At 41.1% G+C, this 27,790-nt stretch overlaps 1 protein-coding gene and 1 long non-coding RNA gene across 3 annotated transcripts in view; one reads left to right on the top strand and one right to left on the bottom strand.

The window, feature by feature from the left end:
• The window catches only part of SLC10A7 (solute carrier family 10 member 7), a 203,733-nt gene that overhangs the window by 19,557 nt on the left and 156,386 nt on the right, over positions 1-27,790 (top strand). The gene's annotated exons all lie outside the window — the stretch shown is intronic.
• On the bottom strand, positions 902-3,508 carry LOC122459796. The gene is made up of 2 exons (XR_006280723.1): positions 3,459-3,508; positions 902-1,190 (listed from the first exon to the last, which is right to left on the bottom strand). It is a non-coding gene; the product is annotated as an uncharacterized LOC122459796 (long non-coding RNA).

Genomic DNA, 27,790 nt, shown 5'->3' with positions numbered 1-27,790 from the left:
TGACACATCCACTCCCAGTCTTTATTCAAGCCTAAGTTAATTGTATCCAGTTTGCAAATTAATTCCAATTCAGCAGTCTCTCGTTGGAGTCTGTTTTTGAAGTTTTTTTTGTTGAAGAATAGCCACTCTCAGGTCTGTAATCTAGTGTCCAAAGAGATTGAAGTGTTCTCCGACTGGTTTTTGAATGTTATAATTCTTGACGTCTGATTTGTGTCCATTTATTCTTTTACGTAGAGACTTTCCGGTTTGACCAATGTACGTGGCAGAGGGGTATTTCTGGCATATGATAACATGTATCACATTGGTAGATGTGCAGGTGAACGAGCCTCTGATAGTGTGGCTGATGTGATTAGGCCCTATGATGGTATCCCCTGAATAGATATATGGACACAGTTGGCAATGGGCTTTGTTGCAAGGATAGGTTCCTGGGTTAGAGTTTTTGTTGTGTGGTGTGTGGTTGCTGGTGAGTATTTGCTTCAGGTTGGGGGGCTGTCTGTAAGCAAGGACTGGCCTGTCTCCCAAGATCTGTGAGAGTGATGGGTCGTCCTTCAGGATAGGTTGTAGATCCGTGATGATGCGCTGGAGAGGTTTTAGTTGGGGGCTGAAGGTGATGGCTAGTGGCATTCTATTATTTCCTTTGTTGGGCCTGTCCTGTAGTGGGTAACTTCTGGGTACTCTTCTGGCTCTGTCAATCTGTTTCTTCCCTTCAGCAGGTGGGCATTGTAGTTGTAAGAATGCATGATAGAGATCTTGTAGGTAAGCTCCCTCGAAGTCCGAAGCCGTCCGCTTCTGGGGAACCTTTTTCCAGGTCAGGTTCCCTAGCGGTGCAATGCAGGTTATCTCTAACAGTGGACAAAGGAGAGGTTACTAGCACTTCACCTTGTCCTTTCCTCTGCTGATCAAAAGAAGGAAAGAAAAAAAAAAAAAAAACCCAGAAGGAGGGACAGGCTGAGCAGTATCGAATGAAGTCATCTAGAGGTGGAGGGGTCTTTTTGCAGTAAGAAGCATGGATCCAGGCAGTCAGTCCTTGGCACTTCACAGCGGTGTTGGTAATTAGCAGGACTTAATAAGGGCCTTTCCAGCATGGGGCTAGAGTCGTCTTTCGTTGATGGACCTTTATGTAGACCCAGTCACCTGGTTTTAACAAATGGCAGGTTTGCTCAGGATCCTTGGAGCAGGACTTCTTTCACCTGTAAATACAGAGACCTAACACATTTCATTAATGTCTGGCAGTGTTTGGCAGATCTCACAGCTGCTTGGGCACATTCAAGCCCCCCTCTTTCTTGGCTATCAGCCAAATCCTAGCTGTGAGTAGTGTCCTTGGGCAGGCCAGTGTCTTATCTTTGGACCGAGCCTGCCAGCTACAGCGTTGAATTAGCTCGTCCTCCGTTCTTTTTCTTCTCCCCTTCTTGGCTTCTATTAACCGGCAGAGGAAACTTTCACTTTCCACTCACATACCTTTGTTCAAAAATGAACACATATACATTGCCCATTATACAGCACTTTAGTCGTATTGTTCAATGTGTGCCACATACACCCTTCTAGTAAAATGACTTTATTACGGAGCTTTGGAGTAACAAGCCAGGACAAGCACACCCACTTTTGAGGAGTCCACTTGGTACAACCTCTGATGTACAATAGCTTTCCTCCCTCCCCAGCCCTCTGGCTAGAAATTTGAGGTAGCCAGAAGGATCCCATGTATAATATGGGGAGTGGGTTAACCTTTCATGTCCTTGCTTCCAAAGACTATTGGTGTGTGAACTTTAACAATAATTTTTTTTCAATTAAAAGATCTGGCCAATGAAATTTCTTTTTCTTACTTAAGCAAATGTATTAAACTTTAGTATCTCACATTTTCCTGATATTATCCAAACACTTTGTATTCCAAGTTAAATAAAACAAGTATCTGCATTTTGATTTAACCCTTCTATTTAGTTTTAAACTAAACTGTCCTATGAAAAATTAGACACAGTAATTCTGGCCACAAGACAGAACACAGAACATAATTCCTATTGTGCCAGTAAATTCATGATATGTTGAATTGCTTTTCAGCTGGCATCAGTTTTCTCTGATTTTCTGAAAGACAAAACATAGATCTACCCCTTCTGGGCAGTCAGTCATTGCTTAAAATATTTCCTTTTCATACAAATACCCCTTTTAATTGCAGGCAAAACAGAGGAATTACCCATATTTTCTTGTATTTGTTTCATAGGCAGCCCAGGTTTCAGTGACTTCTACCTTATCAGTTAGATAATTTTACATTAAAACAAATGCTTTCCGGCTTGCTTTTGGATCCACAGCTTAAAGATTCTTACTTTAAAAAGGGCACAATAAACTTTACCAGACTTTTGATTGCCTTTTACTTTTAACTCCTGCTGTCAAACACACAGTGACCTGAAAAGGAAGACACCACCTATTGTAGCCCCTTGGAGCCTAATAAGATATTAATTAAGTAGCACTGTATAATTGCATTCCTTGGAAAAGGGCCCATTTTCCTCAAAATGGCTGCAAAGAAATCAAGAATTCTTGTTCTTTCTATTATTTCACAAAGTTCAACTGCTTAATTCCCTACAGCAACTACAGAGTTAACTGCTCACTTTCCTTTCTTAAATCACTTGCTTATCTCCCAAAACGACACCCAATCAAGTCAGATTTTACCATTCCAAGTATTATTCTGGGATTTACGTTTCCCATTCCTGTAATTATTTACTCCTCTTTTTTCACTATGCCCTCCAAGTTTCCAACTTGTTTTCCAATCTCTCTATCTGTTGCCTGCCCGCTTGGGCCCGATCCTGTTTTTCTTTCTGAACTGTCCCTTCCATGAGCACCAGGTTTGTCCCACTACCAATTTAACAAGGAGGGTGAGCTTCTTAACTAGCCCCCAGCCCTCGTGGTCTCTTCGCTTAAATATTCTCACTCACAAGGGCTACCCGAGTCCTCCACCTCTTGTCACCTGGACAGAACGCATGGCCAATTGGCAGTTTAACTATTTAATTTCCTCTTATGGCAGACACACTGCTGTTATGGCATATGCTGAGCACAAATGATTAAAATTTGACAAGTCTCTGAAGGACTGGTACTTGCTTAGCCAGTGCTTCCTTTTCTGCTTGGAAGTCTTTTCTTAAGGCTTACAGTTATACCACACAAACAAATAATCCATTTGTCCCAGTCTAAGATAGACCAAAATATCTCTTAAGGAATCCATCCTGTCTCCGGAAAAAGTTGCGCAGGCTGGCCAATCTTTAGTCGGGGACAAATGAGTGGTGAAGGCTGGCCACTGAACCTGACACAGATTTCTCATTTTGGATTTAGTTAAACCAGTGGTTCCAGAGACTCCCTTCCAATCTCTGAGTATTAGAGACAACGGGGCGTCCTCTGGGCATTTACTGCCAAATTGTCCCATCCTAGGTAAAAAGGGGACTCAAACCCCCAACCCTTATTATCAAGCGATCGCTTACCTCTCCAGGGACTCGAAGACCCTCTCCAGGGACTCGAACCCCAAAGACCCTCTCCAGGGACTTCAACCCCAAAGAGCTGGATCTGGATCCTACTCAAAGGGTAGGTGGACATTGCTGGATTTCTATGGGCTTCAGCTGGTTCTCAGGACGCACCTTATCGCCGATGCAGGAATCAGATCATTGGCAAGTCTCCTCGAAGCCGGAGGATGCACGCTGCATTGCTTTGAGTCTGATCCTACGCCGGAGAGTCAGACGGGTCCCTTCATGGTTGCCAAATTTGTCGGGGACTCAAACCCCAGACAGCGCGGTTCATTGTCTGAGCGCAGAGAGACAGGCAACACTAGCAAGGTCCGAACACAAAGCTCTTTATTGAAGAGCGCACACAGCAATAGAGAGCAGCCCGTCTGCAAAGAGAACGAGCTTGCTCCTAGGCAAAACTAATAGGTTCTTATAGACAGGTCCGTTGCGTCACAAATTATTCATAAAATAGCCCAACCCTCCCCCCCTTTGCTAGTTAAAGGTCCTTTATCATGAATGTATACCTATCTCCTATTGTATATAGCTTTTTGCAAGTTGTTATGCCTCCCCACCTTTCTTATCAATCCAGTTGTCAAACCGGATATGAGGAGATTCTCGCTGGAAAGTATTAAGGAAGACTATGCTAGGCTGGGGAAGACGCTTAAGGAAATTGAAGCTCAGGTGATCTTTAGTGGGATCCTGCCTGTTCCTAGAGACGGGCAACAAAGGTGTGACAAGATTATGACTGTCAACAGATGGCTTAGGCAGTGGTGCTATAAGGAGGGCTTTGGGATGTATGGCCACTGGGAGGCATTCATGGACAGAGGGCAGTTCTCTCGGGATGGACTTCATCTGAGTAGGGAAGGAAATAGACTTCTAGGATGGAGGCTGGCACAACTGATAAAGAGAGCTTTAAACTAGGAATCTGGGGGAGATGGTTGGGAGATGTCCAGGTAAACTCCACACCAGATTTTAGCATTGAGAGGGATGAAGATGAAGTAAGAAAGGATACAGCCGTGGGTAGGAGAATGTATATAAGGAGCGAGGGAAGTGTGGATACTAGTCTAATAGGTTATACTGGCTATTAGGCACAGAATGACTGTGCCTAATAGGGTACAAAATGTGAGCGAGGCCAAACAGCGAAAATTAAGATGTTTGTACGCCAATGCGAGGAGCCTAGGTAACAAAATGGAGGAACTAGAGCTACTGGTGCAGGAAGTGAAACCAGATATTATAGGGATAACAGAAACATGGTGGAATAGTAGTCATGACTGGACTACAGGTATTGAAGGGTATGTGCTGTTTAGGAAAGACAGAAACAAAGGTAAAGGTGGTGGAGTAGCATTGTATATCGATGATGAGGTAGAATGTAAAGAAATAAGAAGCGATGCAATGGATAAGACAGAGTCCGTCTGGGCAAAAATTACATTGGGGAAGATAACTAGTAGAGCTTCTCCTACGATAGTGCTTGGGGTGTGCTATAGACCTCCGGGATCTAATTTGGATATGGATAGAGCCCTTTTTAATGTTTTTAATAAAGTAAATACTAATGGAAACTGCGTGATCATGGGAGACTTTAACTTCCCAGATATAGACTGGAGGACCAGTGCTAGTAATAATAGGGCTCAGATTTTCCTAGATGCGATAGCTGATGGATTCCTTCATCAAGTAGTTGCTGAACCGACTAGAGGGGATGCCATTTTAGATTTAATTTTGGTGAGTAGCGAGGACCTCATAGAAGAAATGGTTGTAGGGGATAATCTTGGCTCAAGTGATCATGAGCTAATTCAGTTCAAACTGAACGGAAGTATTAACAAAAATAAATCTGCAACTAGAGTTTTTGATTTCAAAAGGGCTGACTTTCAAAAATTAAGGAAATTAGTTAGGGAAGTGGATTGGATTGAAGAATTTATGGATCTAAAGGTAGAGGAGGCCTGGGATTACTTTAAATCAAAGCTGCAGAAGCTATCGGAAGCCTGTATCCCAAGAAAGGGGGAAAAATTCATAGGCAGGAGTTGTAAACCAAGCTGGATGAGCAAGCATCTTAGAGAGGTGATTAAGAAGAAGCAGAAAGCATACAGGGAGTGGAAGATGGGAGGGATCAGCAAGGAAAGCTACCTTATTGAGGTCAGAACATGTAGGGATAAAGTGAGACAGGCTAAAAGTCGAGTAGAGTTGGACCTTGCAAAGGGAATTAAAACCAATAGTAAAAGGTTCTATAGCCATATAAATAAGAAGAAAACTAAGAAAGAAGAAGTGGGGCCGCTAAACACTAAGGATGGAGTGGAGGTTAAAGATAATCTAGGCATGGCCCAATATCTAAACAAATACTTTGCCTCAGTTTTTAATAAGGCTAAAGAGGATCTTGGGGATAATGGAAGCATGACAAATGGGAATGAGGAGATGGAGATAGATATTACCATATCTGAGGTAGAAGCGAAACTGAAACAGCTTAATGGGACTAAATCGGGGGGCCCAGATAATCTTCATCCAAGAATATTAAAGGAATTGGCATCTGAAATTGCAAGCCCTTTAGCAAGAATTTTTAATGAATCTGTAAACTCAGGAGTTGTACCAAATGATTGGAGAATTGCTAATATGGTTCCTATTTTTAAGAAAGGAAAAAAGTGATCCGGGTACCTACAGGCCAGTTAGTTAGACATCTGTAGTATGCAAGGTCCTGGAAAAAATTTTGAAGGAGAAATTAGTTAAGAACATTGAAGTCAATTGTAAATGGGACAAAATACAACATGGTTTTACAAAAGGTAGATCGTGCCAAACCAACCTGATCTCCTTTTTTGAAAAAGTAACAGTTTTTTTAGATAAAGGAAATGCAGTGGATCTAATTTACCTAGATTTCAGTAAGGCGTTTGATACTGTGCCACATGGGGAATTATTAGTTAAATTGGAGAAGATGGGGATCAATATGAACATCAAAAGGTGGATAAGGAATTGGTTAAAGGGGAGACTGCAACGGGTCCTACTGAAAGGCGAACTGGCAGGCTGGAGGGATGTTACCAGTGGAGTTCCTCAGGGATCAGTTTTGGGACCAATCTTATTTAATCTTTTTATTACTGACCTTGTCACAAAAAGTGGGAGTGTGCTAATAAAGTTTGCAGATGATACAAAGCTGGGAGGTATTGCCAATTCAGAGAAGCAGAGAAGGATCGGGATATTATACAGGAGGATCTGGATTACCTTGTCAACTGGAGTAATAGTAATAGGATGAAATTTAATAGTGAGAAGTGTAAGGTTATGCATTTAGGGATTAATAACAAGAATTTTAGTTATAAGTTGGGGACACATCAATTAGAAGTAACGGAAGAGGAGAAGGACCTTGGAGTATTGGTTGATCATAGGATGACTATGAGCTGCCAATGTGATATGGCTGTGAAAAAAGCTAATGCGGTTTTGGGATGCATCAGGAGAGGCATTTCCAGTAGGGATAAGGAGGTTTTAGTACCATTATACAAGGCATTGGTGAGACCTCACCTAGAATACTGTGTGCAGTTTTGGTCTCCCATGTTTAAAAAGGATGAATTCAAACTGGAGCAGGTACAGAGAAGGGCTACTAGGATGATCCGAGGAATGGAAAACTTGTCTTATGAAAAGAGACTTAAGGAGCTTGGCTTGTTTAGCCTAACTAAAAGAAGGTTGAGGGGAGATATGATTGCTCTCTCTAAATATATCAGAGGGATAAATACAGGAGAGAGAGAGGAATTATTTCAGCTCAGCACCCATGTGGACACAAGAACAAATGGGTATAAACTGCCAAACAGGAAGTTTAGACTTGAAATTAGATGAAGGTTTCTAACCATCAGAGGAGTGAAGTTTTGGAATAGCCTTCCAAGGGAAGCAGTGGGGGCAAAAGATCTATCTGGCTTTAAGATTCTACTCGATAAGTTTATGGAGGAGATGGGATAATGGGATTTTGGTAAGTAATTGATCTTTAAATATTCAGGGTAAATAGGCCTAATCCCCTGAGATGGGATAATAGATGGATGGGATCTGAGTTACCCAGGAAAGAATTTTCTGTAGTATCTGGCTGGTGAATCTTGCCCATATGCTCAGGGTTTAGCTGATCGCCATATTTGGGGTCGGGAAGGAATTTTCCTCCAGGGCAGATTGGAGAGGCCCTGGAGATTTTTCGCCTTCCTCTGTAGCATGGGGCATGGGTGACTTGAGGGAGGCTTCTCTGCTCCTTGAAGTCTTTAAACCACGATTTAAGGACTTAAATAGCTCAGACATAGGTGAGGTTTTTCGTAGGAGTGGGTGGGTGAGATTCTGTGGCCTGCATTGTGCAGGAGGTCAGACTAGATGATCAGAATGGTCCCTTCTGACCTTAGTATCTATGAGTTAAAACATACATGAAACAAAAACAGGGAGTGGAGACAGTGTGTCTCCATCTCATTCTCAGAACATCTGGTACGATAATGCAGGCCTCCCCTTTTTCTCACTCTCTGTACCTTAAACAAGTATTTCGTCGCCCTACTTTCAGAGACTTTCCCAGCAGCCTTTCTTGGCCTGACTTTGGTTCAGTTGGCATAACTGCTTCATGTTTAACGTTTCTCACCTAACAACTACAAAAGGGTTTTTTTTCCCCGCCCCGGCTCTCCTGCTGGTAGTAGCTCACCTTGCCTGATCACTCTCGTTACAGTGTGTATGGTAACACCCATTGTTTCATGTTCTCTGTGTATATAAATCTCCCCACTGTATTTTCCACTGCATGCATCCGATGAAGTGAGCTGTAGCTCACGAAAGCTTATGCTCAAATAAATTTATTAGTCTCTCGGGTGCCACAAGCACTCCTATTCTTTTTGCAGATACAGACTAACACGGCTGCTACTTTCAAACCTGTCTTTGTTTTTGGTCTCTTAGCAAGTTTCAGATTAATGGCAGAACCTTAACTCCAACCCTATTTCCTTAATATCCTCTTATTTACTAGGTACGATGTAATATGCAACTGGGGAATTGTGCATGCAAATAGATATGCAAATACACACACATTCTAGTTAACATATGTGGCTACCCATTTTGCATTCATATATATGTATGTTTAGCTTAAACTCTGATTATTGAACTTTCATTAATTGATTTGTGGGAGCAAATAAATGAGGACATAATTTAGAGGCCCAGTCCTGCAAAGGCATAATACTGAGTTCAATACATTACATGTATGATTTTCAAAAGCATTTAGCATTGCTCTTAAGCCAGTGGGAGCAGAGTTAAGCCAAGAAAGAATACTTTTAATAATCCCCACCTTTATTGTCTTACACCAAAGTTTTGTGCATCCCAAACTGTATTGAATTCAGTGGGAATTGTAAGTGACCACCATTTTGATTTATTAACTGTAGGCATTAGTGTTGGGGGAACTTTTATCTAAGCTTTCTTCATATTTACTCTTTGCCCATATGCCCCCAGAATGCCCTGGTTGTCTGCTGAAAGAAGCCCCTCTCTTCACCTTGTAAAGTCTGCAGTAGAGTACTTGTCTCACAAAAGATAGGGCTGGAGAAGTTGCTTTATCCCTTTCTCGGCTGCAGATCTAAGGCATATTAGAGCAGGGATTTTCTCTGTACCCTTTGTAACAAACAGGAACCCTCTTTCTATTCAAGTGCATCTTGCGAAGTATATTAGAAAGTGCCTTTGGGCTGAGGAAGGACATAGTTGAGCTCCCCTACTGTGCTTCTCTCTGGGGACTCTTTTTCAGCTCACTTATTTATTTCATTTCTCGTGTAGTAGCGCTTTGAGGCTGAGGCCCCATTGTGTTCGGCACGGTACAAAAGTATAACAGAGTCCTTGCCCCAAGAATTTGCAATCTAAATATTAGACTGCAGACAGCTGGTGGATGCAGCAAATAGATGACTGGAGCAGAAGAGACAATGAGATAATAATTACTTAGGCCTGGTCCACACTAGAGTGTGGGGGATCGATCTAAGTTACGCAACTTCAGCTACGTGAATAACGTAGCTGAAGTTGACTTACCTAGACCTACTGAATGTGGTGTCTTCCCTGCAGTCAGTCAACTGCTCCCGCTCCCCCGTCGACTCTGCCAGCGCCTCTCACGGCGGAGGAGTACAGGAGAGCGCTCGGGGGGTCGATTTATCACATCTAGACTAGACGTGATAAATTGACCCCCACTGGATCTATCACTGCCCGTCGATCCAGAGGGTAGTATAGACATACCCTTAGAGTGAGACGATACTGTTGCCAGAGGCAGGGGGGTAAAGGATAGGTTAAGTGGGTTTAAGACATCTTTATGCACTCTCAATTCTGTGCTGTTCCAGGAGCTGAAGAGGTCCTTAACATAACTTAGACAGCCCAGAGTTACACCTGCTTCCCTGGACTGCCCTTTGGGCTGCAGTACTGCCTGGCATCTTCACAGTGCTTTGTGCATTTGCTCTGCCCTGACAAGCTCCCTACACCAGGCCTTGTGAGCGAGTCTTCAGAAGGCAGCCTCACAGTTGTCTGCAGTACCTGCACCAGTGGAATCTGGCCCCATCTGACCATGGGCTTTCTGGGGCCCTTTTATGCTGCTCTGGCCCTTTTACCTGGTGGTAAAGAGGTTAGAATGGGTGAGGATCTCATCTCCACATTTGACAAAACATGCCCTGATTGAATCAGACATTTGCAAAACCTTTGCCTTGGCCCATATGCAATTTATGTACATTTATGAGTACACAGAAGTTAGCCACACACTTATATGTGGCTTGAGCTTCCTTAGCAGCATGGTTTTTTGGCATAATAAGGAAGTGTGTACAAAATCTATTGCCCAGGCACAGCAAAAGATTTTTAGAAGGCTCATTACTTGGTCAAATAAGAGCCACTTTTCATTAGACACTGAAAGACGTTTTCCATTGAGGGCTATTACCTTGCTAAATTTCAAGTTCATACCCCCAATGGTTGAAAAGAGAGGTTGCAGAAATTTTATTACATAAACAGGGAAAGTGTTTTTCTTCACTTTCCTTTACTCAAAAATGACTGAACCATTTTTATATAAGCTTTCAATCACACAATTGGAAATTTTCATTCTAAAGGTGAAAGTTTCAGAAAGTCATAAAGCCCAGATTTTTAAAGGTAATTAGGCAATGCTGTACTCGGTGTTCCAATGCCGATTTGATTTAGGTTCCTAAATCACATGAAATTTAGGTGCCTAAATCAGTTAGGCATTGCAATGCTGAGTCGCTGCAATGCCTAATTATGTATTTTAAAAATCTGGGCCTGAGTGACTGAAAACGGGTTGACAATAGAAATGGCTGATGTCACGGTTACTGGGGTGCATCCTTGTCCCTTTTTGAGGTCTTCGAGTGCTCCCCCACAGCAGTCAGGCTTTGGCCTCTTAGCTCTCCTGCAGTGGATTCTGTGTTTCTCCCACTCTCAGATCAGGGCCTGGGCTACCATCCCCTGGGTACCAAGTGTGACTAATTCAGCAGGTCCAACTGGGGTTGGAGCCTGCAAGCATTTCTTTTTGGAAACCTGTTGGAGCCTGCAAGCATTTCTTTTTGGAAACCTTTGGAAACCTTTTTGGAAAGGTTTGCTCTGTGACAAAGGAGGGCCCGAAGCACAGCAGCAGCTGCTGTTTTAGGAGCATCCACATCTTTTGAGCATCCTCTGGCACTGCATGGCGCTGCCCAAGTATTTGACAGTTGCCACGAGCTCAGTGTACCATGAGCACAGATCCAATTGCTTTCTTATTTTTTATTACAAATATTTTCACTGTAAAAATTATAAACAATAGAAATAGTATTTTTCAATTCAACTAATACAATACTGTAGTGCAGTCTCTTTATTGTGAAAGTACAGTTTACAAATGTAGATTTTTTGTTGTTACATAACTGCTCTTAAAAACAAAACAATATAAAACTTTAGAGCCTACAAGTTCACTCAGTCCTACTTCTTGTTCAGCCAATCACTAAGACAAAAAAGTTTGTTTACGTTGACAGGAGATAATGCTGCCCGCTTGTTCACAATGTCACCTGAAAGTGAGAACAGACTGTTCTCATGGCACTTTTGTAGCCAGCATCCCGAGATATTTACATGCCAGATGCGCTAAAAATTCATATGTCCCTTGATGCTTCAACCACCATTCCGGATGATGGGTTCTGCTCTGTAGAAATAATCAAATGAGGTATTTGTAGTTTGACATCATGGAAAACCTTTCAATAGAAGAATTTTTTTGAACAAATGTGTATAAAGGCCATAAAAAGAATGCTGACGTTTGTGAGGTTACTTAGCTGTGTGGGCAAATCCATGCTTACCCAAACAACATACACATTTGGATATAAAGCAAGCAGAACTTACTTTAATCATATTAATTAAAAATATACTTAACAGTTTTGTGCTCCATCAGATGTTCACTATTTCCATTGCCAGGTGGCCCTATGGAGCTCAGAAGTAGTGGATAGGATTACTACAGAATGAGTAATCTGTAGTGTAAATTTCTTCTCTGTAATCTGATTTGCTGACTCTCCACTGCTTTCCTCACACTCCAAACATGGCTAAAAAGACCTTCTTGTGCGTAAACACCACCTATATGGAGCAGTCTTGCTGTTGAGTTCCATGCCTTTTGTATCATTCTAGAAGCTTTCATAAGGGTATAAGCAGCAATATCCTCCATTCTGATTCACTGAGTTTATAAAAAAATTCTTAGCTGTTAAATCAGAATGCATAGTATTTAAAGACACCTCTTGGAGTCTTTTACAAACTAGTCAATAAAAGCCATGTCTTAGAAAAGTGTGGCAGTTCAGATGACAATAGCAGAGAAACAGTAGGCATTGGCATCTTCAGAACGAAGATTAAAGACCCACTGGTGATTCAGGAAATAATTATTTTATTTTATTTCTCCAGTGGAGGTATTTGCATGCAAAGAAAGTTTTTGTTCCTTTTAGGAGCACCTGTACTCGTAAAAAGAAAAGGAGTACTTGTGGCACTTGGAAACTAACATTTATTTGAGCATAAGCATTCTCCACTAGAAGTCAGTCTAGTAGTGATGTCATAGTTATTTGCAGTGTGGATGATTATTATGTCACAAACAGAAAAAACTTTTAGTGGGGAGTAACCAGTATGAGCAAATCAGTTCCTAAGGAGTAAACACCCTGTTTTTATATAAATAACAATAACATTTAAAAAAGGGGGGGAGATATATTTAGTCTTCATAAACTATTTTTACCACTGATGGGTTGTAGAGCACTTGTTGGTGATTCTCACAGAGTTAGTGAGGCACATGTTGCTTTGCATTCTGCTTGTTTCCAGCTGTTAAATTGCATTAAAAGACAGCTGAAAATGCGTTAAAATGATTTCCTAATGTTATTTTTCTATTTAATTATTGTGGTTGACGCAGGGAATTTATCTGATACTGGAAGAGAAAGCAGTCTATGTGATTAGCAATAAAAGGGGAACTATCAGAGATTTCTCTCTGAAGATGTGGTCCATGCTAAGATTTAACTCAGGATTATAAAACTATTTCTGTCTATATTGTTTCTAAGACACCTATCTTAACCTTTTTGTAGCTAAGAGTCAAATCTGTTATGGGTATATGGTTTAAGGAATTTGTTCAAAGATTTCCAGAGAGAAACTGCATCCTTAAATAAATAAATTAAATAAAAAGAAACAAAGGTAAATAATACAGCCAGAACTAGGAAACATTATGGGTACAATTAGAGATAATGTTTTAGCTAGCAGTCATTCTTTAGTGTGCTCTTTATTTATTCATTTATTTATTTATTTATTCCTGGAGGCAGGAGAAAAAATCAAGGTGAGCGTTTTGAAACAGGATAAAAGGCAAAAAGATCCTTTAAGCCAGTGTTGGGGTATGATGGTTTTGTTTGGTTTTCCCCCAACTCCTTTAAACATCGTGGGCCTTACAGATGGTGTAATTGAGATAGCGATCACAGTATTGTATGACAAACAGATACTTATTGCCTTCAGAATTTTTTTTTTTTTTTTTGAAATTTTTTTCTTCCAAGTCTGGGCCCCTTGGTTTGTTCTTTTTCCAAATCTGGGCATTGAGAATCTCCTCTCTAAGTCTGCGTCTTTCTCAATGCAGGACCAGGGCTCAGGTAAGGATTATGGGGGTGGGGAAAGAAGCCCTATGCATTTTGCTGGTGCACCAGACTGTTAGCTACTCGCAGTGAAAAATCTGCTAGGAGTGGGGTGCAAGCTGACTGCAACAGCACTTGCACTGAAGAGCCACATCCACCAATACCCACCAGTTGGGCAAGGTAAGTCCAGGAGGGATGGGATCATGTAGGTGGAATACCTGCTGATTCCACACTTCTCCCAGGCAGCTTCTACTTGTGGGATGCCTGTGTAGCCCCATCCCTAAAATAAAACTGCCTTCTAGTCATGGAAAACATCCCCTGGGATGGGGATGACCTGGTCGCACCTTGGGGCATGTGCCTGTGCCAAACCATCTGCCCCTGAAGACACAATGCATTGTAAATTGCATATCTGATATTATGGTGATGAATCTGGCACTATCAGAGCAATAAGACAAAGGGGTACTTTAATGATAACATTGCTGATTTGAGTGGCAGCAAAAACCCCTGAAAGCCAACTAATCAAAAGGAAGAAGTGTTAGGTAGGAAGTTGGAATTATATACCTCAAAATTATTCAATCATGCTGTGTGTTTCTGTTGATCATTCAATAAAACATTGATTAAATTACTTACCCTTTCTAATTTTTTCTTGTACTCTTTTCACTGTTATCATTCCATGGATTCTTAAAGGTGATTGATAGTCCTTAAAGATCTAATATGCATTCCCTTTCATTATTGTAAAGTGAAACTGCACAACAGAGCAGCCCACAAGCCCCCTGTAGAAATCTGAAGACAATTTTGATACTCTAGTCCACTCCAAGAATCTGCTGATAATGTAATGATTTTTCCCTTGCCAGGACCCTCCTTGCCCGGTGTCATTTCTTGAGCTCTCGTGGGATGAGATTAGTCTAAAACAACAAAGTAGCCAGATGTCTAGTTCTGAGAGAGTCCCAGAGGCCAGGGTATGGTAGGCAACAGTAATTGCTTAGGGCTGAAGATCAAAGATACCTCAGAATTACTTATGGGTACATACTATGTCTTTCCCATTATTAACAGTATGAGAAAATTTGTATCCCTAATCAACCCTTTTGTTGATTTATATTTAAGTGTGAGTTTAGTTCTGTCTGATATAAATATTTTGTGTGTGTTTTTTAGTAGAATTAACAAGAATAGAAGTTTACATTACATATGTTGGCAAAATTATGCAGCCTAACATTTTGACTACAACAACTTCTCTGTATATAAAATATGATTGTATTTTAGTTCAAAAACATTAGAAGTTAGTGTTCAAAAATTACTATGCCATACGTGGGCCAGTGTTGGTAGATTTTTTTTCTTTTTATCCAGAATTGTCACTGAGAATGGTTAACTTGTCTCAGTAAAGATTTTAGATCCTTGCTTCATAGTCTAAAATGAATCAGATCAAATCCCAGAGGCAGAATATCTGCACATCACTGCTTTTTTCCCACATAGATATTTCTAATGAAATGCTAATTAACATTTTTAGTGATCAACACCTGTTTGTGTTATATAAATTTGAGTCTGTTATTTTAGGGTAAGTGCTAGCTCTGAATTCTTGCAGTGCTTTTAGAGTGGGATAGCTCCTGGGGAGAGACAGAAATCTGACTGTAACCCTTTGTGTGTTAGCATCCAGATGAAAATATCAAGATGAAGGACAGAACATTCATTTGTTAGCAGTCATGCAGAATTTAAAACCTCAACATCATTTCTTAGCTTTCAAGTAATAAACTCTTGTTATCAACAGTGGTGCAAGTAGAAATAATTTCTTGCCGGTACTTCACTTGTGGGAGGGACATGGGGGGGGGGGGGAGAGGGGAGGCACATGGCCTTCCCACAAGACCCTCCATGTGACTCCTCCCTAGCCCAGGGCCCCCACGCTCTCCCCATCCCCTCAAACAGCCCCTTTTATATATATACAAACATCAACATGTTTAACTACTCACTTCCCCTCCCCTGCTCCCCAATATGTAGCATTCAGTCTATTTATATGGAATATGGGAGTTGGGTGAGGAGCCATTTCAGCATATGTATGACTTATTAAAAGACGACTTTTAAGTAGAACTGTATCCTAAAGTGCTTTATGGTATTGTACCCAAATATTGAATTTCAATGGGGGATTCAACTTCCTTTATAGAAACACTCTTGAAACTTTTACCAGTCCACAAAAGTGGTCCATGCAAACAGTCACATTGTCTTCAATGGGATTGATCAAATGGTTAAGGGTTTAGAGGATTAGGTTCCAATTTTGTAAATTGTTCTGGACGAAACTGACAATGCCTGAGCTGTCAGCTCAGAAGGAGCTTCATTTGAATAAAGGTGGGCAGATGTGTGATAAGTCTTGGCTCCGTTGCTAAGATGAAGAACATATTTTCAGCAAATTTCTTGTCAGATTCCTGAGCACCTGGTTTAAGGCATTATAATCTTCACTTATAGTTCTCACTCACAAAGCTGGAAAATGAGGCATTTGTTTTGCTGCTCCAGTTAACAAAATGTGTGTTCGACTAATTTGACTGCAAAGAAGAATTCTATGTACACTGGTGACAACACCTGATTCCTGTAAGGCTGAAGAACTGGGCTGACGTCAGCCAAACATCCTCTGGTCAGTGCAAGCAGAGGCATTCCTCGAATGATTTGGACTTGATGTGATGCGGTATGAATGTCCTGGATAATTCAGACCAATGGGGAGAAACGGAATCAAAAACACTATTTAAACACCGCACCATACTCCACCCCCCACCCTCCATCGCACCTCTTGAGGACTCCTGACCAATGTAATAGCACAATACATGTGCTTTTGTTTAAGTTTGTTAGCATATATATTGTGCTGTTAAAGCCATATAAAGAACGAATGCCCTCCCTAGCTGCATTTTCATAGAACCATAGAATATCAGGGTTGGAAGGGACCCCAGAAGGTCATCTAGTCCAACCCCCTGCTCAAAGCAGGACCAAGTCCCAGTTAAATCATCCTAGCCAGGGCTTTGTCAAGCCTGACCTTAAAAACCTCTAAGGAAGGAGATTCTACCACCTCCCTAGGTAACGCATTCCAGTGTTTCACCACCCTCTTAGTGAAAAAGTTTTTCCTAATATCCAATCTAAACCTCCCCCATTGCAACTTGAGACCATTACTCCTCGTTCTGTCATCTGCTACCATTGAGAACAGTCTAGAGCCATCCTCTTTGAAACCCCCTTTCAGGTAGTTGAAAGCAGCTATCAAATCCCCCCTCATTCTTCTCTTCTGCAGACTAAACAATCCCAGCTCCCTCAGCCTCTCCTCATAAGTCATGTGCTCTAGACCCCTAATCATTTTTGTTGCCCTTCGCTGTACTCTTTCCAATTTATCCACATCCTTCTTGTAGTGTGGGGCCCAAAACTGGACACAGTACTCCAGATGAGGCCTCACCAGTGTCGAATAGAGGGGAACGATCACGTCCCTCGATCTGCTCGCTATGCCCCTACTTATACATCCCAAAATGCCATTGGCCTTCTTGGCAACAAGGGCACACTGCTGACTCATATCCAGCTTCTCGTCCACTGTCACCCCTAGGTCCTTTTCCGCAGAACTGCTGCCGAGCCATTCGGTCCCTAGTCTGTAGCGGTGCATTGGATTCTTCCATCCTAAGTGCAGGACCCTGCACTTATCCTTATTGAACCTCATTAGATTTCTTTTGGCCCAATCTTCCAATTTGTCTAGGTCCTTCTGTATCCTATCCCTCCCCTCCAGCGTATCTACCACTCCTCCCAGTTTAGTATCATCCGCAAATTTGCTGAGAGTGCAATCCACACCATCCTCCAGATCATTTATGAAGATATTGAACAAAACGGGCCCCAGGACCGACCCCTGGGGCACTCCACTTGACACCGGCTGCCAACTAGACATGGAGCCATTGATCACTACCCGTTGAGCCCGACAATCTAGCCAGCTTTCTACCCACCTTATAGTGCATTCATCCAGCCCATACTTCCTTAACTTGCTGACAAGAATGCTGTGGGAGACCGTGTCAAAAGCTTTGCTAAAGTCAAGAAACAATACATCCACTGCTTTCCCTTCATCCACAGAACCAGTAATCTCATCATAAAAGGCGATTAGATTAGTCAGGCATGACCTTCCCTTGGTGAATCCATGCTGACTGTTCCTGATCACTTTCCTCTCCTCTAAGTGCTTCAGGATTGATTCTTTGAGGACCTGCTCCATGATTTTTCCAGGGACTGAGGTGAGGCTGACCGGCCTGTAGTTCCCAGGATCCTCCTTCTTCCCTTTTTTAAAGATGGGCACTACATTAGCCTTTTTCCAGTCATCCGGGACTTCCCCCGTTCGCCACGAGTTTTCAAAGATAATGGCCAAGGGCTCTGCAATCACAGCCGCCAATTCCCTCAGCACTCTCGGATGCAATTCGTCCGGCCCCATGGACTTGTGCACGTCCAGCTTTTCTAAATAGTCCCTAACCACCTCTATCTCTACAGAGGGCTGGCCATCTCTTCCCCATTTTGTGATGCCCAGCACAGCAGTCTGGGAGCTGACCTTGTTAGTGAAAACAGAGGCAAAAAAAGCATTGAGTACATTAGCTTTTTCCACATCCTCTGTCACTAGCTTGCCTCCCTCATTCAGTAAGGGGCCCACACTTTCCTTGGCTTTCTTCTTGTTGCCAACATACCTGAAGAAACCCTTCTTGTTGCTCTTGACATCTCTTGCTAGCTGCAGCTCCAGGTGCGATTTGGCCCTCCTGATATCTTTCCTACATGCCCGAGCAATATTTTTATACTCTTCCCTGGTCATATGTCCAACCTTCCACTTCTTGTAAGCTTCTTTTTTATGTTTAAGATCCGCTAGGATTTCACCATTAAGCCAAGCTGGTCGCCTGCCATATTTACTATTCTTTCGACTCATCGGGATGGTTTGTCCCTGTAACCTCAACAGGGATTCCTTGAAATACAGCCAGCTCTCCTGGACTCCCTTCCCTTTCATGTTAGTCCCCCAGGGGATCCTGGCCATCTGTTCCCTGAGGGAGTCAAAGTCTGCTTTCCTGAAGTCCAGGGTCCGTATCCTGCTCCTTACCTTTCTTCCCTGCGTCAGGATCCTGAACTCAACCAACTCATGGTCACTGCCTCCCAGATTCCCATCCACTTTTGCTTCCCCCACTAATTCTACCCGGTTTGTGAGCAGCAGGTCAAGAAAAGCGCTCCCCCTAGTTGGCTCCCCTAGCACTTGCACCAGGAAATTGTCCCCTACGCTTTCCAAAAACTTCCTGGATTGTCTATGCACCGCTGTATTGCTCTCCCAGCAGATATCAGGAAAATTAAAGTCACCCATGAGAATCAGGGCATGCGATCTAGTAGCTTCCGTGAGTTGCCGGAAGAAAGCCTCATCCACCTCATCCCCCTGGTCCGGTGGTCTATAGCAGACTCCCACCATGACATCACTCTTGTTGCACACACTTCTAAACTTAATCCAGAGACACTCAGGTTTTTCCACAGTTTCGTACCGGAGCTCTGAGCAGTCATACTGCTCCCTTACATACAGTGCTACTCCCCCACCTTTTCTGCCCTGCCTGTCCTTCCTGAACAGTTTATAACCATCCATGACTGTACTCCAGTCATGTGAGTTATCCCACCAAGTCTCTGTTATTCCAATCACGTCATTTTGCTCCTTTAAGGAGCAGAGCGCAGCCCCTACCCCCCTCTGGAGGTGGGAGGAGGGCCTAGCCCCAAGTCTTTCTGGTACTCCGTAAAAATCTCTTGCCAGTGCTGTGTACTAGAGGGTACCACCCTACTTGCGCTCCTGGTTATCAAGGACAAGATTACATGCCTTATTTTCTGTGGTTTAGCTGCTACAATTTCACTGTCTTTAGGACAAAGTAATGTTAATGTACTGTAAACGGTGGGACTGGGGGCAGGGGAATTTCTGGTCACACTGAAAATGTGTTTGCAATGTATTGCCTATATTATATGTTTAAGAATTCTATGGGACATTTTTAAGTGAGCAGACATTTTAATTCTGAAGAAAAGATCCCTGGTTTAATTTAAGGGACAGAATTGATTTATCTGTTCTTAAACTTGGCAGTCTCTCTCATTCTCTGTAATACATTGTTTAAGAGAGAAGCCAAATAGTCTGAGTCCACTAGAAGAGTATCTTGTGTTTACGTTTAACTCAGCACATGTGTGCCCGAGGGACTACATCCAACAGCATAAACACAAGCTGCTGTTTTGGTGTTGATTGCATCAGTTTGATTGCTTTGCCTCTTCTTCCACTCCCTTTCCACCACTCAGATCAAGACACATAGAAGAAAACTGGTAAAAATGGAAGTTTGAACGAGAAACTTGGTGACATTGCTGAGCCACATAAAAACTTGCTTTGCCGTTTTGGTCTTTGGGTTGTTCACTCCTCAACTGAAGAAATCTTTTTCATTGAGTATTTTGACCTCTGCTCCTTTATGATGTGGTCTGATGAAATTATTGCTCAATAATTTTCACTTTTTGTTTAAACTTTTGTCTTTTGGTTTTGAGTCTTCCAAGTAGGTGCAGGATAGGAGGGAGGAGATACAGTGTTTGTAACAATCTGTTTCTGTTTATGGTCCTGGGAAAGATCGGTACAGACAAATCTGGGGGGCCCTGTAGGTCATTGGATTGGGGCTTATGTCTGCAAGGGCAAAGTGACCTTTCCACTTGCTCCAAACGCCTTTGCCATGCACTCAGCAAGGGATTCAATCTCACAGGCACTGAAAATAGCAAAGAAAAATAATACATCTATAAGTGGTGCGTGTGGGGAGCATTATTAGGTGGAGGTTTCCTTTTACAAGAAGGAGGACCTCCAACATGTCAGCTCAAATCATAAGAGGGGGAGATATTTGATTGCTTGGGCTATTCATTTTATTTTGTCCATAGAGGTTTCACATGGCATGAAGCAGTTAGTAATCAAAAAATGGCAGGGGAGTATGGGCAGTAAACATCATGCTAATATTTTGGTGCTCCTTTATCCATCGGTAGTTGTAGTCTGACAGGCTTGACTGAACCAATCCCATGTTTGTTTGTTGCATGCACCTACTGTGGGTGAAGAGGTGCAGGGACTATGTGGATGTGGAACACTAAGTTGTAGAATAGTGCGGGGAGAGCTTTGCAAACTAGAAAATCTGCCAGTCTCTGACAAATATGTGTCATTGTGCTCTGGAGTAGAATTTTGGAATGGGCTGGTTCTTAAACCAATATTTGATGGAGTTGGTGACATCAGCTGTGACTGGAGAAGATAAAGATAGGAGTCTCGGAGCCCTGTTCACGTAGGGTTGCCTAGTGGAGAATTCTTTTTTTTAACTGATGGGAAGGTAGAGTCTCAAGAGGTTTGGTCATTTTATTAGTCTGGTGAATACATTTAAAAGTTCTTGATAAAAACTAAGGAAAATTTGGGCTGTGTATTCTGAGGCATCACATTGTAGGATAGTCCAGTACGAGTGCATGTTGGATATTATGTTCAGTTGTGGGAACTCAAGTAACAGGAGAGAATTAAAATTTTTTGGAAAACTTGCAGAAGAGTAACAGAAATTAGGGGACTAAAGAGACTGATTTTATGAGGGAAATTAAACACATATAAAAAGTCCAGATATTCATATCTTGGTTAAGTGATGCTTGAAGGGTAGAAGAGGGATATAACATTTGATGGTTATAAAAATGAAAGAGGCAATTTAGCTACCACAAAAAGAGGTTTTAACAAGGGGTAATGGAATGAAATTATGAAAGGGAAAATTTGGTCTGAATATGAAGATAACCTTCCTGATGAGCTTTGGGAGCCTGTGGAAGAATCCCCAAAGGGAAGTAATGGAAACTCCATCACTTGACGCAAGCTAGACAAAACATTAATAAATACTTAGTAGGGAATAACTTGCACTGATACAGAGAGGAACTAAGTGACGTAATCTCAACATTATATGATAAAATACATAAGGATAATATTATGCACATGGGGACTATGTGAAGATTTGAGAAAGGAGACTCTTGCTAGTGGGATTCCAGTAGGTTTTGGAAGGGGAAAGTTATGGACCCGTTCAATCTGATTGAGTTAAAAGTATAAATTGTGATGTAAATTAAAATGGCCAAAGTAGACCAACCGACTGCATACTCCCAATACATTAGGTGATTTTGAGATCTCAAATTAAATTTTTGACAGCATAAGTGGCATCTATCATTTGTATTCATTTTTGCCACATTACAGCCTTGGTTCTTTCAGTAATATAGGGAATGTTCACTGGTTTAAAATTCACCTTGACTACCTGAGCCTTACCTTCATATGCCTCTTAAGCCCCAGCTTCCCTTCTGTGCTGGGTGAAAGACATTTCTGTTCTAATCTTGGTTTTGGGGATGTTTTTGGAATATCTCCTGTTGACTTTGGAGATGGGATTTGATCTTAAAGGATAAAACCAACAGGAAATACATAATACTACTCAGAAGCCAAGGAAATAGTTTAAACACATATGAAAGTAGTAAACATGTATAATATAGAGCATGTCCCTGGTATGGGCCCCTGAGATTTGTCTGTAGGGGACTACTCTCTCTAGAATATAACAGTTCAGGTCTGCTACAAGAATAATGAATAGAAGATGTAGCATTTTGGCTGAAGTAATAAGGTTCTACGAGTGATACAAATTTAATGTAAATTCTGCTAAACCTATGCATATAGTAATGTGGATTTTTATTCAACTGTGCCTCTTTCCAAATATCATTTTCTTTTTTGTTGCAATGTGTTTCTTTTATATTTTATATATTATATATTTATATATTATATATTATAATTATATATTATATATTTATATATTCTTTTATGTAACTTTTATGATGATTTTTATTTGTGGACTTTTTTGTCTTTTTTAGTAGAGAACTATTCCCTTGGAAAGTGATGGTCATTCCCAGGGAGGTTTTTTCCAAATCTATCAGACTTCGATACACATCCATTCCTTTCCCTAATTTTTCTTTCTATATTTGCAGCTTCTCAGTGTTTGTATTTACAGATAATGAAGAAGTAAATCTCTATTTAGCTTTCCAACAAATTGTGCAGCAGTGTCATAATGCTGTCCTTCCCCTTACCACTAGGATAGGGCTATGTAAGGACTCCATTTGGCTGAAGTACGCTCTTTAGAGCATCTCTGCAGCCTGGGGAGGATTCCTCAGCACCCTTCACTTTGTTTCTGCAACATATGGCCTGGCTTTGTGGGGTTGGTGCTGGACTCTGGGTTTGTGCCTTCATGCATCTTGTCAAATGAGGAAATTATAGAACCCCATATAGGAGCATGAAGCATGATTTTTGTTAGACCTGCAATATAGGTCTCCCTACGAGATGGGGAGCAAGCAGATATCGGACGTAGTGTTGGTATATAATACTCTAAATGCTCTTTATTGATTGCAAAACAAACTTTACTCACTCCACATTTACACCCCAAACATACTATGCCAGAGCCCAAAGGTCAGAATGGTCCCAATGGCCAGTTGAGATTCCTTCCGATCATAAGATGTGGGGAGCTGGCAAAAATCGCATCTATATCCACACAGGGCTCTGGATCAATAAACGACTCCGATTTACAGAAATCATGGGCAACCATTTATAGTCCATTCCTTCGCGTCGTCAGTTCTTTGCCTTTGTTTATTAGGCCTCCTACCCACACAATTCCAAAGAGACAATCTCGTGTTGGCTGCCGTGATCCAAGGTGTGCCATTTCCTCCAATTCTTATATTTTATATCAGTCCAGCTGGTGTTTCATTTTCTGCTTATTCTCCGTATTTTTCCTGGAACATAAGATTGTTTTTGGACAAATAGTTCTTAACCTTAAGTTCTTGCTTCAGTTGCCAACTTGCAACACACATTTTATGTCAAGCATGCGTCATTCATACCAGGCCTCAATGACCTAGAACATTATATGGATATATGAATCACAATGTATGTATATATGTATATCCCAACAGTTTCATGTGTGTACAAATATTTGTATCTGAGATCACTATTTTTGTATGTGCTTTTACATCAGTGTATAATACAGAGATGGGGAGGATTTAGGGAAAGGGGGGTATTTTTTGGATTTTCTGAGTTTTGTAAGGACCACGAACTAGCTTAGATTTTTATTGGAGGAATTATTTTTCATATCATTTGTATTAAAGAGTCACAGAATTCATTATAAAGGATAATACTAGGGTTGCCAACCCTCCAGGATTGTCCTGGAGTCTCCAGGAATTAAAGATTAATCTTTAATTAAAGACTGTCATGTGATGAAACCTCTAGGAATACATCCAACCAAAATTGGCAACCCTAGCTAATACTAGTGTGGGGTTGAGGCTATTGAAAAGAGGATTCTTACCTGTGTTAATTCCAGATATTTATTATTATTGCAGTCCCATAGGATTTCATGGTGCTTTACAAACACATGAGGCAAGGACCTGAGTTTCTAAGAAACTTTCATCTAAAATATATAGATTCAATGCAAGGAGCTATTGCCGACTGAAGCACAGTTTCCCAATTTTGATAGATACATTTTTTTTTTTTTTTTTTTTTTTAGTGGATTGGTGGAATTGTGAAAATGAATTACTATTGTATAGATGTCATCATTTTTATTTTTATTTTAGTTTTAGTTACTATTATTTAGTGTAATAGAAGATTATTGGTAATTATAGATTATAGAAGGGTTTATTAAAATGTTGTAAAGGCAGTCTTTAATATATTTATTCTTTGGGATGTTATTGCTATATGAAGACACTTTCTAAAAATTTTCCGTTATATTAAGGATGAAAACCAATGAAATGTGAAAAAAAAAAAAAAAGTAATCTAAAAAGTACTTCAGAAAGCTTCTCTTGAAAATACTTGACTAGTGAAGACTGGTATATCTTTGATAGAACTGGTAGTATTTATTTAAATAGCATGTTTTTTCACAGTCCCCAAAAGGTTATTTTATTAGAATAAAATTAAGTGTCTGTTAGACACCTTTGGCACTGTCCCTTTGTTAAGGGGAAATAAGGGAAATGATTTAAGAAGGAAGACTATAATGTTTAATTGATTGAATTGAATTAGAATCCAAAATGTCTGTCTGTCTTGTTCTTTATAAGATCATATTGTGTAATATGTAATAAATAATACCTTTAAATGGCATTCACACTTTTCCTGTCCCTATTTGATATGTGCTGTGGCTTGTAAAAAGGACTGTGCACACAGTAAATCAAAGGTATTTGTAATAGAATAGTGTTTAAATAGACAGCATAATGCATTTGAAGACCTGCTTAACTTATGGAGCTCAGAAAGGGGGGTATTTTAATTTGATCTGTTTGATGTTTGTTTGTTTAAAGGCACATTCTGGTAATTACTTTGTAGATATAGGAGAAGCAAATTTGTAGATTAAGATAAAGAGGATTAGTACAGTCTTAAGAAAAACCTTCAGTAAATCTTTTGTTGATCTTTTGTTTGAAATAGTTGTTCACAGAAATTCCTAACGTGTATATGTGCGCACATACACATGAAATATGAGATAGAGCCAAATCTTGTCTGGCAGTAGCCATGCCATATATCTGAGGGCAGATTTTGGACCATAGAAATAAGAGCTATGCTGTTGAAAACCATCAGCTGTAGCAAATGTAAAAACTATTGAGCCAGTTTTATTTGCTGAAAAGAAATAATGATGGCATATCTATCTATCTATCTAGCTTCTGCACCACCCTCACCCCCACTGGCCCCCATATCCTTTCGTTCATTGGAAAATCCACAGGAAATGTGGAGCTGAAAGTAACGTTTGCAAAGCTGTGTTTTGTATTTTGAAATTTTGTTTCAAGGTCTTATTCCTGCTGGCTGTAGTAATATGTTCTTTAGACAGTTAGACTTTCAAAAGTTAAAAGGCAATAAGTCAGTCCCCTGGAAACAATGCAGAAATGTATATTCAAATCATAAATAAGGAAATGTATCAGATATATTAAATAGACATAGAAAAATGGATTTCTGCCTTTTGTAGTAAGGTAATTGGGCACCACAGCTTGGCAGGAGTTGGTGCTATTGAATTGGCTGTAACTGCCACAGGTTGATAGGCAGGTGATCAGGCAGCTTCCACTAGGGTCTGCACAGGAGGCCTACCTAATATGCTGTCTGCCCTAAGGGCCTATGGGAACACAGTTGGATTATTATGTTAATGCATGAGCCTGCTGCCCTCTTCCTATCCCAGCTGGGTTCCCTGTTGTTAAGAACTGCTTTGCACTGACAGTGGAGTAATACGCTTCATGATTGAAAGGGCAAAGGGGCTTGGAAGAAAAAAGAACAGGCCCTCACAGATATGTAAATGAAGAAAGCAAGTCTGTAGGAGGGTTTTCATATTGGTGTAGATAGAAAGTTTATTAGAAAAAGTGTAATATAAATCTGCTAATTAAATTGTTGTTTATAAACCCTTTTTTCAGATTCATTTCTGGGAGCATCACCCTTTCTAATGCTGATGTACGCTGAATTTGAAGTGCTTACCAAAGCAGGCACTTACGTTGATTTATTTTGAATCAAGGTGCTATAATATGCTGGTACCAGTGCACAATGCTGACAGTAGTGTATTTTTCAGGACTTTGATTACTGTTTCATACTTTGCCACTGTATTGCTACACTGTAGCGTACAGCAATGATATGATTTTTTTTATATATTGTAGGAAATACATCAGTCTGATTTTGTTGATACTTCAATAAGAGTAAGATACAGATAAATTTATTATGGCATAGGAAGCAAATTTAATTTTATTTTGACTTTGTGGTGACTATGCAGTGATATTTTCTTTGAATCTTTCTTGTATTTGGAATTTCCTAAATGGTGACTCAGTCCTGGAACAAGTGCTTGACTCATTGGTATGGCGGAAAACTGCCTGTTTTTGGTTTCATTGGTTATATTGTGCAAACTCTTGTTAGGAAGAAGGTGCCCCCTTCCCCTTATTGATAAACAGCAAACCTCCATTCAAAATTCCAGCCACATGTAATTTCATAAATGGTTCTCGCTTTTCTAGTACCCTAAAAATAAAGTAGCAGAGTACTCAAAAAATGATTAACTTGAAAAAGCCCTACTTTTTACCATCTTATCACTTTTTATGAAATACATACAGCTAAAATGCCTACTATACATTTGTCTGATGCATGACTTGCATATTCTGTATCTTTATCTTGCACTTCTGTATTACAGTGCATGGGTTTGTATTCATATTTTAATTAAAATAGCAATTAGACTGTGTTTAGCTAACTTTTTGAAATAATATTCTGCAAGCAGCATACTATGGGAATTTTCTTGCTGTTGAGTATTCATTTGCCAAAATGTAACCTGCTCTCCAGTTATATTTCCCTATGCCAGGGTGACATACATGGCAATTCCTTATTATTAAAAAAAAAGGTACTTCCTTCTTAGAATCAGGACCTATAGGTACACAGAAAGGCCATTGACTGTTGCAACTTTGTAGTGCTTGACTTTGCAACCTTAAATGTTCTTTTATTGTAGGTTTTTATGGGTCTGTATTTTTATATGTATTTTATGCATGTGTGCATACACACACGTGCATACAAAAATCCTACATTTTAAAGAATGTTAAGGTTGCAAAGTCAAGCACTCCAGAGTTAGGAAATTCCAGATTTAAGGTCGCATGGGCAATTGTTATTTTTGCCCCATTTATAAGGTTACTAAGTGTCCAGTTTTCAACCGGAACACCTTTTTGAAAAGGGACCCTGGCAGCTCCGGTCAGCACTGCTGACCAGGCTGTTAAAAGTCCGGTTGGCAGCACAGTGGAGGTGGCAGGCTCCCTGCCTGACTCCTGGGAAGCGGCTGGCATGTCCAGCTCCTAGGCAAAGGGGCGGCGAAAGGACTCTGCACTCTGCCTCTGCCTGCAGTTGCCGCCCTGAGCTTTGGCTCCGTAACTCCCATTGGACAGGAAATGTGGCCAATAGGAGCTGAGAGTGCAGTGCCTGTGGGTGGCAGCAGCATGCAGAGCCACCTTGCCACCCTTCACGTAGGAGCTGGAGGGACATGTCACCACTTCCTGGGAGCTGCCTGAGGTCAGTGCTGCCTGGAGCCCACACTCCTAACCTCCTTCCCGACCCCAATCCCCTGCCCCAGGTCAGAACCCCCTCCCGCACCCGAACCCCCGGACCTAGCCCGGAGCCCCTTCCTGCACCTCATATCCCTCATCCCTGGCCCCACCCCAGAGCCCTCACCCCTCCCACACCCCAGCCACCTGCCCCAGTCCACAGCACCCTCCTGCACTTGGAGCCCCCTCCAACACCCCAAACCAGTCATC

The sequence above is a fragment of the Dermochelys coriacea genome, chromosome 4 (assembly GCF_009764565.3).
Source record: "Dermochelys coriacea isolate rDerCor1 chromosome 4, rDerCor1.pri.v4, whole genome shotgun sequence".
Lineage (NCBI taxonomy): Eukaryota > Metazoa > Chordata > Testudines > Dermochelyidae > Dermochelys > Dermochelys coriacea.
This window is presented reverse-complemented; position numbering and strand designations above follow the sequence as displayed.